General features: G+C 35.5%; 1 long non-coding RNA gene across 3 annotated transcripts; it reads left to right on the top strand.

Moving 5' to 3' along the window:
* Positions 1-276: 276 nt before the first annotated feature.
* Positions 277-14067, top strand: LOC112531784. Of its 3 annotated transcripts, none has more exons than XR_003073793.3 (3): positions 277-638; positions 4074-4276; positions 8175-14067. It is a non-coding gene; the product is annotated as an uncharacterized LOC112531784 (long non-coding RNA). The 3 variants fall into 3 exon arrangements; XR_003073794.3 differs by having other exon boundaries at positions 4074-8369; positions 9939-14067; XR_003073792.3 differs by having other exon boundaries at positions 4074-14067.
* Positions 14068-14986: the final 919 nt, after the last annotated feature.

The following is a 14986-nucleotide window of genomic DNA, read 5'->3' as shown; positions in this document are numbered from 1 at the left end:
TTAGAGTACTAGCCAAATAGCTACAGTGCTTTCCCACAGAAATTCACAATTTATACTGTATGCCAACTTATGCCTGTAGTAATCACATTTCATTACAGGCAGGAAATGAAACGTGGTATAGGAATGAGCTGAGACCTTAGCCTGTTCTCATTAGTGACATGAAAATGTTGCTTGACAGCTGTATTTTATATTCTGTTGTACTCTTGGAAACTACATTTGCTAAGAAGGTTGGAAGGGAGAGGTTTTTATAAGATAGCTTGATAAAGTTAGATGATTAGAGGAGGATTCTGGCATGCCAGCATTATTTCTAACAGCTGCTGTGTTTTCCTTCAAGACTGAAACTGTGCTTGAGATACTCTCATTTTTATTGTTTCCCAAGCTTTATTAACTGTTCTGTAAAAAGACCTTGTTTTTCTTTCATTTTTAGAAGTGCATACTTCATTTTTCCAGTATGCACAAGTAAAACCTGCAGATTCTCTTTTCCACTTTCTCTGCTTATCCAGTGTCTCCTCACGCAGCTGATTTGAGCTTCTCTGAAATTTAGGAACAAAAGGCCATTATGGATTAAAGTAGATTCTTCCTAATGTGACTGATGATATCTGTACTACAAAAGGATTTGAGACTGCATTACAGCTGGTGTAAGTAATCTCACTTCAATTTCCTTAGTATCCATGAAAGTCTATTAACACTTACTAAAATGTGGGCTGAGATCCAACAGGGACACAACCTTTATTCGATCAATACCTGATTGTTTAATTTCAGCTCACAGTGATGACCTGAAGCTATGGTGTATACGTACTGCTTCATTGCTCTAAATCCTCTTAGCAGGCTTTTACATCTATAAAAATAAGATCACTGTGAATTATTTTGAAGCATATACACCAAAAGCAAAGATGTGGGGGCGAGTAATCTTTCAATTGTTTACTGCCTTGTATTATGCATCAAGGTATAGATATAGATGACATAGATAAATACACAGGGGCTGTTCCGAAAGTAAAGTATCCTGTTTTCTTAGGTTGGGTTACAACGTCAGAACCTGATGTTGGTGGCATGGCAGTCAAGGTCGAATCTTGCCAACAATATTCTGTTCAGTGTTGTTGCTATGCTACAGGGGCAATTATTATTATTATTAATCTGAGGGGTGTTCTTATAGTTCTTTTGTTCCAGTTTGTATTGTAAACATCAGTCAGCCCCTAGCTGAATAATCGTTCCCCTTTTAGTTACCAATATCTGTATAGTAAAAGTATTTGGGGGATATGAAAACGAATATTCATTTTTATATATGTAGGTACCCCACATGTTGTTCTAGTAATATCTACCATAAAATATCTTCTATAATTTTATATGTCTTTTATCATCTACACTGCATTTCTGGAAGGTTGTCTCATTTGCTATTGTCAGTTTAAGTACATCAGAGGTAAAACAAACAAACAAACAAAAAACCCATAGTGACTCAAGGATCGTGATTTATTCTGCTGAGTTTGAATTATTAGAAAAATACGGAAATATAAATTCCCTATCTAGTCAATGAAGAAAGATGAAAAGCATGAATTTATTTATTTATTTATGTATTTATTTATTTAGCATCAATCACCCTGGGGAAGTGATTTACTACTGAATAACTCATTAGGCTTATGTAACAATTTCAACAAATATTTGATTAAAAAGTAGTTACACTGTTTAGAATATATGAATGCCTGTTCTCCCTTGCATGCAAACTATACATTGTTAGTGAAAATCTGTATCTTTACTTGCATCTGTAGGAATGAAGATCCTTAGATTCAGCTCATATATTTATTATACATAAAATATATATTTTTAATATAATGCAATTTCTCACCACATGCCAATTGATGCCCAGCCAGTCACCAAGCAGCTGTTACCCCAGCCAACTTCCTGTCATTTTACAGTTTTTTCATATGATGTCATATGGTATGGAATAATCCTTTGGTCAGTTTAGATCAAATAGGCTGGTTCTGTTCCCTTCCAGCAAATTGTGCCCCTCCAGCCCACCTCACTTTCAGGACAGTATGAGAAGCTGAAACATCCTTGACTTTGTATGGCACTGCTCAGCAACTATAACACCGGTGTGTTATCATTGCTGTTCTCTTAAAGTAGACATATAGAATCATACTAGACACTATGAAATTAAAGGTAAGTTAGTGTAAGCACAAACTGGAATGTTTGCATAACGATGAAAGAAGCATGTGTAAAAGAAGAGCAGAACAAGCTACTGATTTGACATATTAAACTGTTAAAGGGATGTAGAAGAAGCATTCCTCTATATGGTGGAAATCCATTAGGGAATTTAGACAGCCTTAACAAATTTGTACCCTTATAGTGTATGCCTGTTGAGTCTGCTCATACCCATGATGTGCATGGAGAGTCATTCATTTCCTTCCTTTTTACTGCAGTCATTTAAATGTATAATTTTCATTGTATATCCCCTCATATATGCTTATTGCTAGACTAAGCAGATTCCAGTTTCCATTTTCACCTCCAGCATGCAGTTTCTCAGACTTCTGAGTATTACTCCTTTTTTTTTCTCAACTTCCTACATTTTTACAGAAGTATGGAAGTGTGTGTTGGTTCATGTTAAGAACATTTCTAAAAGCTAAAGCCATATCAGTATTAGAAATATTCTTTCATATGTTCTGCATTGCAATTTACATGTTAATTCCTCTCAATATAAGCTTTATTTTTCCTCTTCTGGATAATATGCTACCTTGTGTTCAATTTATGAAACACTTTCTGCTTCACATCTTTTTTGATGGAACTGCTGTCTGACCTGAGCCATTTCTCACCTTGCTCTTGTAGTGTTATTTCTTCATAAATGTGATACTTTTGTCCTTGAACTTGCTGAATCACAGTCTGGAATCTTTCTCCAATTTTAATCTCATCCTTCAAAGTTCTTTAATTTCTTTTCCACCTGGCATCCTCTGCAGGCATATCCTGTTCATATCACATCCAAGTCAGTAATGTGTTCATGGAATAGTAGGAGAACAAGGAAAAAGAGATACAGAATATTTCCAGACATCTTCAGAATTCAGCAAATAAATGAAGAATAATTCAACACAAGAAACAGAACAGATTTTTCTTTCAGAAAGCGTTACAATTGGCAAATTTATTAGTCCTACTCAACTTTATTTAAATCCAAATAAGTTTCAAAAATATTTTTAAGAGAATTTGAAGATAGAACCTTTGTGTGAATAGAGGATTAGTGCTAGATGAACTTTTACCTTTGAGCAAAATGTTTTTTTTACTTGTTATTAATTTAAAAATGTAATATATTGTAATCTATTTAGAGTTACTAACTAATGTAAGTGGACTGTCTCTACTCGTAATAGATGTTTCTTTTACATATTAAATGTATAACTAACTTGTCTGGAAATCTCTGAGTCATTCCAGTCATTTTACTTCCTACTATCATAATTAAAGTTGAATGCTGTCTGCATTTGTTGCATTGTTTGCTAAATTACTGTCATATCTTATTATCTGTCTTAAAATTATCGTATATGTGTGTGTATATATATATATCTACAATGTCATGTAATACACTGAGAGTTAGTAGAAAAGTTTAAAGTACTGCTTCACACCTCTACTGGTATATCCTTCCAATTAGCCAGTAAACCATCTGCAGTCTTGTAACATCAAGTCACTTGTTTTGACTCTACTGATCTAGCTATTGTTCAGAGAAATAAATTACTATTTTCAGATGTTGCTAACTGGTTTATGATTAAATCAAGGACAGGCACAGCTTTGAAAGTGCCTTTAGCAAGAACTCTGTGAGCTCAGATCAGGCATATGAAACAACAGTCTCAGGACATCAAGGACCTTATATATCCATACACTTGTACTGGCAGCATATGTCCTCACCACAAGCATCTACACTGGCTAAATGCATTGTATACCACAGAGAAGTGCAACAGTTTTTATGAGGAGCACAGTCAGAGCTCCAGAAATCTGACAAACTGCTGATGATATACTAAGGTCATCTCAAGATTGATGTGATCTTTGTTGTCAGTCTTTCTCCAGCACTGCTATTCTTCTCTTTGTCTTGTTTTTACTGCCAGGTTTCAAGTGCCTGCCTCTTCTCTCATTTTCTGTGACACCCAGCTGAGTTTCTGAAATACTTTGACTTGTAAATTATTCCTGCTTATTAGAAGCCGTTCCTACCACACATCTGAGAAACAGAGATACTAGAAGGATGCAAATGACGAGAGATGTGCCAAAAAGCATGAATATCTGTTCCAGCAAATGGATACTTGGTACCATGGTAGGAATCACATGTCCTCTTAACCCACAGGTCCTCTTAACATCATTTCTGGACTTCAGTTGTTTTAGATGTCTTTGATACATGACAGCATGTATCTGAATATAGTAAGGTTTCCCGTAAGGTTGACTTTCTGTTTCAGCACACAAACACATTGGTGAGATCACTTCCCATGCTTGGAGATAGGTCAAAACTACATTTGTGGACTGATACTACATTGATTCAAATTAGAAAAAAATACATACATTGTGTCTCATTGTATACAAAGCAAAGGCAATGAAAGATTATATTTAAAAGCTGTAGACTAATCAAATAACAACATCATATATCTTCTCTTGAAGTTAACCTCAAACAAAGGGTATTTTTAATTATTTAGGCAAAATCTAAACCAGAAGCATAAGAAGGGCACTTGGTAATTTATTTTCTGTCCACACAGCTGTCTTTTGTAAGTTGTTTTTTTTATTTGCACAGAAGAATCTCTAAAGGAATAACCTCTCCCCTCTCTAAACTGCAGTGTATTGCTTGTATAATAATGTTAACTATTTTTTCCTCTTCACAGATAATTTTCTGGGGAAAATAAATAAATAAATAAATAAAAGAGGTAATCAATACAGAAAAATGGTAAAAACAATTCCACCTAAAATTAAAATTAGGAATACATCATTTAGTAAGTAGTAACTATATATTATAGACATGGGTCTATGGTAAGTGAGTAACTTTATACCTCTAATCATAGAACTGTTTGAGTTGGAAGGGACCCTTATAGGCCATGTAGCTCCACTCCCCTGCAATGAGCAGGGACACCTACAGATAGATCAGGTTGCTCAGAGCCTCGTCCAGAGGCCTTGAATATCTCCAGGGACAGAGCTTTCACCACCTCTCTGGGCAACCTGTTCCAGTGCCTTACCATCCTTTCAGACTTCGACTGTTAGACTGCTGGGTTTCACATCATAAAGACTCTAAAAATAATTATTTCAGATATGTAGGATTTGATTACAGTTGTGCTTTATTTTTCCCTTCCTTTTTACAGGTTGTGAAGGCAGGGCAGAAGTAGTATTGTTGACCTAAATTCTCTGCCTTATGACAGAAAAATATTGTTTCATAAATCCATTAATTTCTTTTTGTCCTTTGTGACCTTAAAGTTGTCCCATTAGTGTCTGCATCTGTCTGAAAGCCATTTAAGGACACCAACAAGGAAAGGTGAATAGCAACTGAGAACAAGGGATAAAAATAGAGATCAGTATTTTCTAATGAAACCATAAAATCTATCTAGGATGTGTTTGTGCCAGTCCATTTTCTTAACTGTATATTCGTTAGTACAGAGCAGAATATTTTCTTAATCCATGAAGTCTTTGTATGTAAAAAATAAATATTTTGTATACAGACATAAACAAATTTCACCTTGCCACAAGGAATATCATAGTTAAACATAAAACACTGCTGACTCACTTTTGGGGGTTTTATTAAAGCAGCTGGAAATGGTAGGCATATTGCAAAACCACTGTGTAAACACAGGCTCCCAAAGCACATCATCTTTGCATAGTGTCAATGACATCCAAGTGCAATTTGATGGTGGCTGGTCAAATTTCTGTTCTACTTAGAGGACTGTTTGTTCCAGATCTTGTACTATATAGACAGAGAGGATGCAAGCCAGTAAATTATATTTGGCCTGGGGTCTAGGGCCTTGCTCTCTGGCAAGGTGATAAGTGCAGTTTCATCATGATTTAGGAACATGTAAATACATTCCAGAGACAGATGGATACTTAGTTATATGTTATCTCTAAAATACATTCAATTAACTTTGAGAATGTGGGAATTTTAGCACATATAACTCACATGCTGTAAAGTCAGAGTAGAAAAAAGAAAAAAAAACAACAACATGAATAGAAAAATAATAATTTTTAAAAGTTTTCTTTATATTCCTTAAGAAATGATTTCACAGCATTTACCAGAATATGGAAAATTTGAGTTCTAACTTTATTTTGGGATAACAAGGAATTTAAATAAGAATACAATGTATGTCTTATCAATACATAAATATTTCACTGTTTCAGTACTAGATGCAAATTCAACTATTTTTATTTATGAAGGTGAAAAAGTTATTAAAAAAAAAAAAAGCATTTTTCTATTCATTCTCTTCCTAAAGAGCCTTTGAAGAAATTTGTGTCTAAAACATGAAAAAATAATGTCTATTCCACTAGGTGATTAAACACTAAAAGAGGTTCTGATAGGCTGTGGTATCTCCCACTGCTTCACCAAATATATGCAAGCACAGCCCTGGCCAGTATGAAAAAAAAAACTGATTTTATTTTAAGGAGGCTCAAGAGCCTGCCAGGTTCTGATACAAAGACTGTGTATCAGAATCCCAGAAGCTTCCTACTGTAGCTTCCCAGTACGCGTACAGCAAGCAATTTTGAATTGTCTTATTTGTTAATATCTCACTTCATTATGTACTCTTTTTTCTTCATCTTTTCTATGTGAGAAAACATAGTTGAATAACTCAGTGAAATTGAAAGGTTGAAAAATGTGTTTACAATGCTGCAAAACAACATTCTGACCTCAAAATCATTAGTTTTTCAGAACTTTAAATCAAAAACATCTCCATATTTTTTCTTACCATCTTTTCTTAGCAAGTCTTAGCATTCATTTGTTGTTGTTAGATCAGAAATTATCTCTTACTGTTTCTTTGGTGTATTGCAGTAATTTTTTTTTTTATTTTTTTTTCAGGGAGTAGTTCTACATCATTTGCTTCAAAGCAATTTTTCTTAGTTACACAAAAACATTATTCCAAAACAAAATTTCAAATCCATAGTAACATTATTTACACATAAAATATGCAAGCAGTAATATTTGTTCATGAGAGGTAATCACCCATAATTGATTACACAGCAAATAAAAAATCAGCATTTTCAATAACCAGAAGTTGTTTATTATGAATACACATTATATTTAGTCTGTATGACTATTATTTCAGTTACATAAGTAAGGAAGATTAATTTATTGGGTAGTGCAAAAAAAAGATACAATTTGTTCTTTCCTTGCTTTGAAACAAAGTGTTCCGAGCTCCTCCTGTTTGCTCTGACTTTTCCTTGTAACGTTCTTTCCTGCAGGGTTTGAGGTGGGTAGTTGAAGGACAGACTTAGAAGGTTGGAATAATGATTACTTCTGGAAGGTTTGTTTTCTGAGAAAATACTGAACTTTCTGAAATGATTGAAGTTATTCTTCTGTAACACATTCAAAGTAATTTTACAAGGCCAGTTTTGGAGTAGCCAACTGCAACTAAGCTTGTCCTATGCCATATATAAAACCTCAGTTTTTGATTCATATATCCTGTTTTGCTAAAGTTGTATTTCACTCTGGTTTCATTTTAGGTGAAGATACAAACACAGAACCCCATTTCTCTACTATCAAAATTGGAGGAGATGGTGTGTTTTGTAAAATTAGCAGGAATAAAGTGCAACTGAATTGTGTATATGCACTTCTGATATTCACCTAATTGAAGCTGTAACAGTAGAGTTAATTAAAATTGTAAGCTGCAGGTACTCAGAGCCTCAACTAGCAGATAAAAATGTGATTAGCATCATATAAAGGCAAATTGGATTAATTCCTCTTGGGGTATGACGTACCCAGCAGACACCACATTACAGTCTTCAGCACATTGACTGTTGCACTGTATGAGGCATCCCTGCAGTGAGGGAAGGTTTGACAAAGGACAACAAAGCCACAGGGAACCTTATTCTAGATTTGACAATCAGAAAATGCTCATGGTGAAAAACTGTTTACAAATTCTTTTATGCCTATGACAAGAAAGAGGGCTGATATTTTCCTCTGAAGGTAGAACTATTACAGGAAAAAAAAAAATGATGAGGAAAAGTGGACAGTGTATTACTTTTTTTTGCAGAAGCTCTGTTTAACCCAGTATTGAAAAAAAAAATTCAACAATGTGGACGCTGACAGCAATTATCTAGTCCTATCTACTAATTACATTTTGGTTTCTATGATGTTGGAAACATAGATGACATAATTTAGGCCTTAACAGCACAGAATCTACTGGATAAATCCTTGCCTGTGGAAAGAAATACATCAACTTGGACTGGTAAGACATCTATCCCACCATAATGCTGTGACCTAGTTCTGTGCCTATCTGAACCTTCGAAGGGCCTCCAGTATTTCCAGTTTGTGAACTGCCTTAGATCATCATTATCTTCCAGATTGCTAAAGCTTGAGGTGTCTGTCTTTTGCCTCTTAGCTGCACAAGATTTTGAGCTGGAAAAGCTGGCCTCTCAACTGGTTGACACATTAATCTAACCAGGTGTGGGTCAATAGCAAATATCTAAAGCCAAATTCAAAATTGACTTAGTGTAGCTCTATTGTAACTTAGCTAAATGTCCCACAGGTACTCTATTTACAGATGGTAGTAGAACAGGATGTACATCTTTGCATCAGGGCTGAAAAAAAGACAAAATGAAAGAGAAAATGAATAAGAATAATAAGAAAGTGAAAGGAACATCTGGACATCTCCGTCTCACACATTGGTTGTATTTGGATACACTATGCGTCACTACCAGTCCTATTTAGAAACTTGTACATTTCAAACACGCAGGATTTCTGTACCAATGGCTGATTTAATTTGGTAACACACAAGTGACTGAAGGAAAGTTTTATTTTTAGTTTAATATTCTTCTGCCTCTGACAGAGTGTTCTGAAATCGGATGTCCACAGATGTCAAATATACTGACTTGCCTGATTTGTTATCATAAAAGCATTTTGACTCATACTGCCATCATTTTCTGGGGTTCTTCTAGCAAATGTGAAAATTAATCAGTTGTATGACATGTAAGTCTAATGGGTTTGATAGTATAGTCCTGCGTAGTATTATTGCTCTGTTGCTTTTCTGTCTGATGCTCAGTTACTGTTTTATTTCTAGTATACGCTCAATTTCCACAGATAATTCCTGGTGGGTGAAACTCCCAAAGATGCAGTTAGTGTGCTAGCAAGGCTGCTCTGTATCTCCTTTGAGAGGCTGTGGAGATGAGAGGAGTCTCAAAGCATGAAGAAAGGGAAAATTGCACCCAACTTAAAAAAAAAAAATAAAAATATGGAGAATGGAATTACTGAGTGTAAATCATGCATGATCTTGACTTTAAGCTATTAAGCTGTTATTATTATACATATTAAGCTATGGCATCAGACTAATCAGACCATTGGGAAGAGAACTTCACTGGAAACATGTGAATGACCTATGACAGTTAAATTGGAAGTTTTGGTTGCACTTTCTTTAGCCTAGTATCTTTTTGACGTTTAGCAGTCACATTCATGTTTTGTGATTTAGTGGATATCAATGAAGTTAGTGCAGCCATAAAAGATTTTCCAAAGAATGTAGGTGGGCTTCTTGTATGCTATTTGTTGACTAAAAATTGAAGTACAGAGCTCTCAGCAAGATTAGGTTGTTGTCAGTGTCTGAGATGTCCAGCTTTGCAATATGTGCAGACCTCTACTCTACGGAAAAGTTAAATGTAAATAGACTGCTTTGTAGGTACAATCTGACATCACAGTGTGGTAAAAATGAAGATTATGCAGCCAGCTCCATATATTACTGTAATAAAAAAGATAAATAAGTTAACTAATACAAAATTTCTTTTCTTTTTTTTCATATTTTTTCTAGGATAGAAGAGAGTTTTAATACGATAGTGTAAATGTAAGCAGATGAGCACCCCCTGACACCGAGACATTTCTGGATCAAGATGTGGAGAACTACTTTGCTTTTCTGTGTTTGTATATCTGTCTGTCTGTCTGCCTGCCTGCCTGTCTTTCTTTCCCTGTTTTCTATCTTTTCTATTTATCTTCTTTTATTCTTTCATTCTTTGTAGTAGCCATTGCCTAATATTGTCTTAGAAGTTTTAGCATAGAGATAAATCTTACATTGAGGTGCTCTTACCCATAGCACTTATTAATCTTTATTAGCAAAATAGCTAATTTTACCAAGTAGAGTATTAGCTGCTGTTAAAAAGTTCTCAATAAATTAATTTGTATTATTCTCCGAGTCTTAAATAAACCATGAATAACACTGATCTTTTTTTCCCCCCCAGGAAAATTCCACGTGCTTCAAGAAAAATTCTATGTCACAGAATAAAAAAGTTAGAGCTTTCTGATTGCTACCTCCTGCCAATGACATGAATCTCTTGAAAATCACTTTCCCTGCAGCTGTGAAACCTTGAACCATTTTACCCGATCATGATTAGTAGTTCCTGAGCAGAAGTGTTTGAGCAAGTCCTAACAGAACCACTTTTTGGTTTGGAACTGTTTCAAGGGAAGAGAAAAATTGTACCGATACCATATGAAAAGAAAAGGTCAGATATAATAATTTCATCATTTTGGCTGTTTTTATCAGTATTAAGGACTATGTTAATCAATTTTTGATTTTTTTTTTCCTTTTGCATAATTTTTCCTGTCACTATAATTTTAATGATTGAATCATTTATAATGGTATCACATAATTTAAGTCATATGTCACAAAGGAAAAACTTTCATGCATGAAAAAATTCCACTGCTTTCAACTGACAAAGGAACATTGATGAAATTACACTGACAGTATTTATTGAATTTATAAGATTTCTTGCATTTTGTTGTTTTTGTTACAAGTAATGTTCAAATTTACTCCAAAAACTGAAAATAAAAGTTTTTATTTGTGACAAATTCAAATTCTGACAAAATCAGTAACATCCCTCAGTACCTAAAAATGAAGTTTGTTTTTTTTTTTTTAACAACGCATGAAAAGCTATATAAAACAAACAAAAAAAACAGACAAACAAACAAAAACTTTCTAGAAATATAGTTATTTAATTGTGAGGTAGTAATGTAGGAGTTAAATCAGCTACTACATAAATAATAGTAACAGAACTTCTATAGTTTTCTGTAATATGAAGTTTACAACTCTCTAAATTGTTATTTTAGTTTTCTCCAAGTTGCCTTAGGAAGTTATTTATATATCAGTATAGAGAAGAAACTCTGACAGTAGGATGGAATGGTATGCCCTAATATTGAATATCAAAGAACTGAGAACCAGAACAATACTTACAGCTGTAAAAAGAAATAAAAATGGTAAACCTTCAAAATTAAAATAATTTTAATAATGCAATGCAATAAAGAAAAAGAACAATAATATAATTGAAAACCTTGAAAGAGATTTTTTTCATGACAGTTATGAAAAAAGCAGAAATGCTATAAAATTAAGAAGGATGCAGCTTAAAAATATAATAAACTCTAGACATATGGAATGGTCTAAAAATAGTTTAATTGTTCATGTTAATCACTGAAAAAAACAACAGCACATATTTTCAATATTTCAGAATGAATACTATCTGATCCATTTGTTGAATACTGGCTAACCTAGTGAGGTAGTGAGGTGGGCTTTACAGTAAAGGATTTGCTGGGCAGGTCTAGAATGGCAATGCTCACACCATTGCAACTGACTGGAGAATGAGCCAGGCTAAACAGAAGAGTCACAGTTGTTCTTTGGCTGCATAATGGTAGGGAAATCTACATCCACTGTCCTCTTGCCTTCTCTGAAGGACCTTTATACCAAGGCATGCAGCATGAAAAATAGACAGGAGGAATTAGAGATCTATGTGAGATTGCAGGGCTGTAATCTCATAGAGATCACGGAGACATGGTGGGACAGTTCACATGACTGGAATGCAGTCTTGGACAGCTATGTCATTTTTAGGAGAGACAGGCAAGCAAGACAAGGTAGTGAAGCTGGTCTTTATGTGAGAGAGCGACTGGAGTATATTGAGCTCCACCTAGGGATGAATAATGAACTAGAGAGATTGTGGATGTGAATTGAGGGAAAGTTAATATGCGTAACATCATTGTGAGTGTTTACTACAGGCCACTTGATTGCGAGGAGGAAGATAATGAGGCCTTCTACACACAACTGACATTTTATGATCCCAGGCACTGATTCTTATCAGGGACTTCTACCATAACATCAGATTACTCTGATGCAGGTGGTGATGGAGCCAATGAGGAGAGGTGTGCTGCTGGACCTTGTTCTTACAAACAAGGAAGGGCTGCCTGGGAATATGAAGGCTGGGGGCACTGTGGGATGCAGTGACCATGAGACAATGGAGTCCAGGATCTTGTGTGGAGGAAACAAGGTGATAAGTAGGATTGCAGCCCTGAATTTCAGGAGAGCCAAATTTGACCTCTTCAAGGACATACTTGGAGATATCCCTTAGATATCTTTTGTATCCCTTAGATACCTCCCAAGAGAGGTGATCAACCTTAAATATCACTTATTCTGAGCTAAAGATTGGTGTATACCTATAAGTAAGAAATCAGGGAAGGTAGGCAGGAGACTTGCATGGATGAGTAAGGAGCTCATGAAAAATCTCATAGGGAAGATATATGGAATGAGGAAAGATTCTGACCCCTTTAAAGGAATATAGGAATGATGTCAGGGCATGCAGGGATGTGATGAGGAGGGCTAAGGCCCACTTGAAATTAAATCTGACTAGAGAATTCAAAGATAAGGAAGACTTTTTAATGTATGTCAATAACAAAAGGAAGACTAAGAAAAATGTGGACCAGCTGCTGAGTGAGGTGATAGCAAGGGATGCTGAGAAGTCTGCTTCTCTTCAGTCTTTACTGCTAAGACTGCTCCTCAGAAATTCCAGACCCTGGAGGTAAAAAAGAGAGTCTGGAGAAAGAAAGATCTGGTAAGAGTTCAACTAGGTAAAATCAACACATACCAATGCACGGGCCCTGATAGGATGCACCCAGACGTGCTGAGTTGGCAGGAGTGATTGCCAAAACACTCTCTGTTATCTTTGGAAGGTCATGGAAAGCATGAGTGGAGGTTCTACAAGGGCAGGTGCAGACTCCTGCATGTGGATAGGAATAACCACGTACATCAGAACAGATTATGGGTCGACCTTCCAGCAAGGAGCTCTTTGGAGAAGGACTTAGGAACTCTGGCAGACAACTTGTGGACCATGAGCCAGCAATGTGCCCCTGTGACCAAGAAAGCCAATGGTATCCTGGGTCGCATCAAAAAATGCAAGGCTAGCAGGTCGAGGGAGGTGATCTTCCTCCTCTACTCTGCCCCAGTGATTTTACATCTGGGGTACTGAATCTAGTTCTTGGCTCCTCATTTCAAGAAAGACAAGGAATTACTAGAGAGGGTCCAGCAGAGGGCCACAAAGATGATTAGAGGCCTGAAGCATCTCCCGCACAAGGAAAGGCTGAGATACCTGAGAACCTTCAGCTTGGAGAAGAGAAGACTGAGAGGGAAACCCATCACCAGTTATAAATAACCTAAGTGTGGATATCAAGTAGATGGGGCCAGGCTCTTCCTAGTGGTGCCCAGCAAAAGAACAATGGACAACAGGTGAAAACTGGAACACAGAATGTTCCAAATGAACATGAGGAAAAAACTTCTTTAATTTGAGAGTGACAGAGCACTAGAAGGAAAAGGCTGCCCAGGGGGGTTATGGAGTCTTCTTCTCTGGAGATATTCATGACTCACCCGGGATCTTTCCTGTAGATGTACTATTGAGAACTTGCTTTAGCAGGGAGGTCAGAGTAGATGATCCCCAGAGATCCTTTCCAACCGCTATGATCGGTGCAACACTGATAACCCATAGCATTAGCTTTACTGTCTTCTCCTTACGTGATTTTTTTTTACAGTGGTATTCTGTGTCGACTTCAATAGATTTATTCTGGTTTAATGGCTTGGTAAATTGAAATCTGTCTCATTGTACTTTTTTATTGCAAGTAAAGATACTGAAGAAGCAATGCCTCTTTACAAGTTACTCTAAGTGCTTATCTACTGTTTATTACATATACCACTAACTGCTTAGCAATTTAAGTCTGAAGTATGATGTTTATCTGAAAAATACAGTAGGTATTTTGTGTATATAAAATAAATTATTTTCTCATACAGTTATTGAACTGCTTACATAAGATCAATTTTGACATCCATACCATCTTTCAGATTATACTTAACTAAATATTTCTTCTTCATATTGCTCTGAAGGATCTTCCTGTACTAGGAAAAAAAAGTATTTGTTGTTAAGCATTTGTTATGTAGATACAAAAAGACTGTTTTCAACCAGCTGTGAATATGTTACTTCATAGTTCATAAACATTTCTCCAATGATATTTTTTAAAAATTCTGATGAATGTCATTTTCTGCAGTTTTATGTATCACGGTACATAATTGCTTATTGAAAACAGAGGGTATTTGTATGGAATATATTGGAAATACAGCAAGACTACTGTCACATGCCAAATACAGTCATCTTTCTCAAATAATAACATTATATTATTTTACTTTTCCTTACTGGTTATAGTTTTCTAATGCTGTAGATGGACAGAGGAAATCCTTGGGGTAGTATTTTGTCTAATGCTCAGGGGAATACAAAGTGCCAAAGCTGGATTTGAAAGTTGATGGGGATAAAAGCAGTAGTAGTAGTAGCTTTTGTTTCTTGTGATTTATGCATTATAGTTGATAGGAAGGGGTGTTGCTTTTTGCAGTTTCTTTTTGTATTCACTGGTAGGAAGTGCACATAGGTAATTTTCCACTGTTGTATTCACATATTTGATCTAATAAATGCCCTACTCACGAGAGACTTCAGATTGTGTAGACATTCATCTCAGTGTTTTCCATTTTCTGTTTATGGCATCATTGCATCATTCAGATTCACAAAC

This window comes from Gallus gallus, chromosome 2, assembly GCF_016699485.2.
Source record: "Gallus gallus isolate bGalGal1 chromosome 2, bGalGal1.mat.broiler.GRCg7b, whole genome shotgun sequence".
Classification (NCBI taxonomy): Eukaryota; Metazoa; Chordata; class Aves; order Galliformes; family Phasianidae; genus Gallus; species Gallus gallus.
This window is presented reverse-complemented; position numbering and strand designations above follow the sequence as displayed.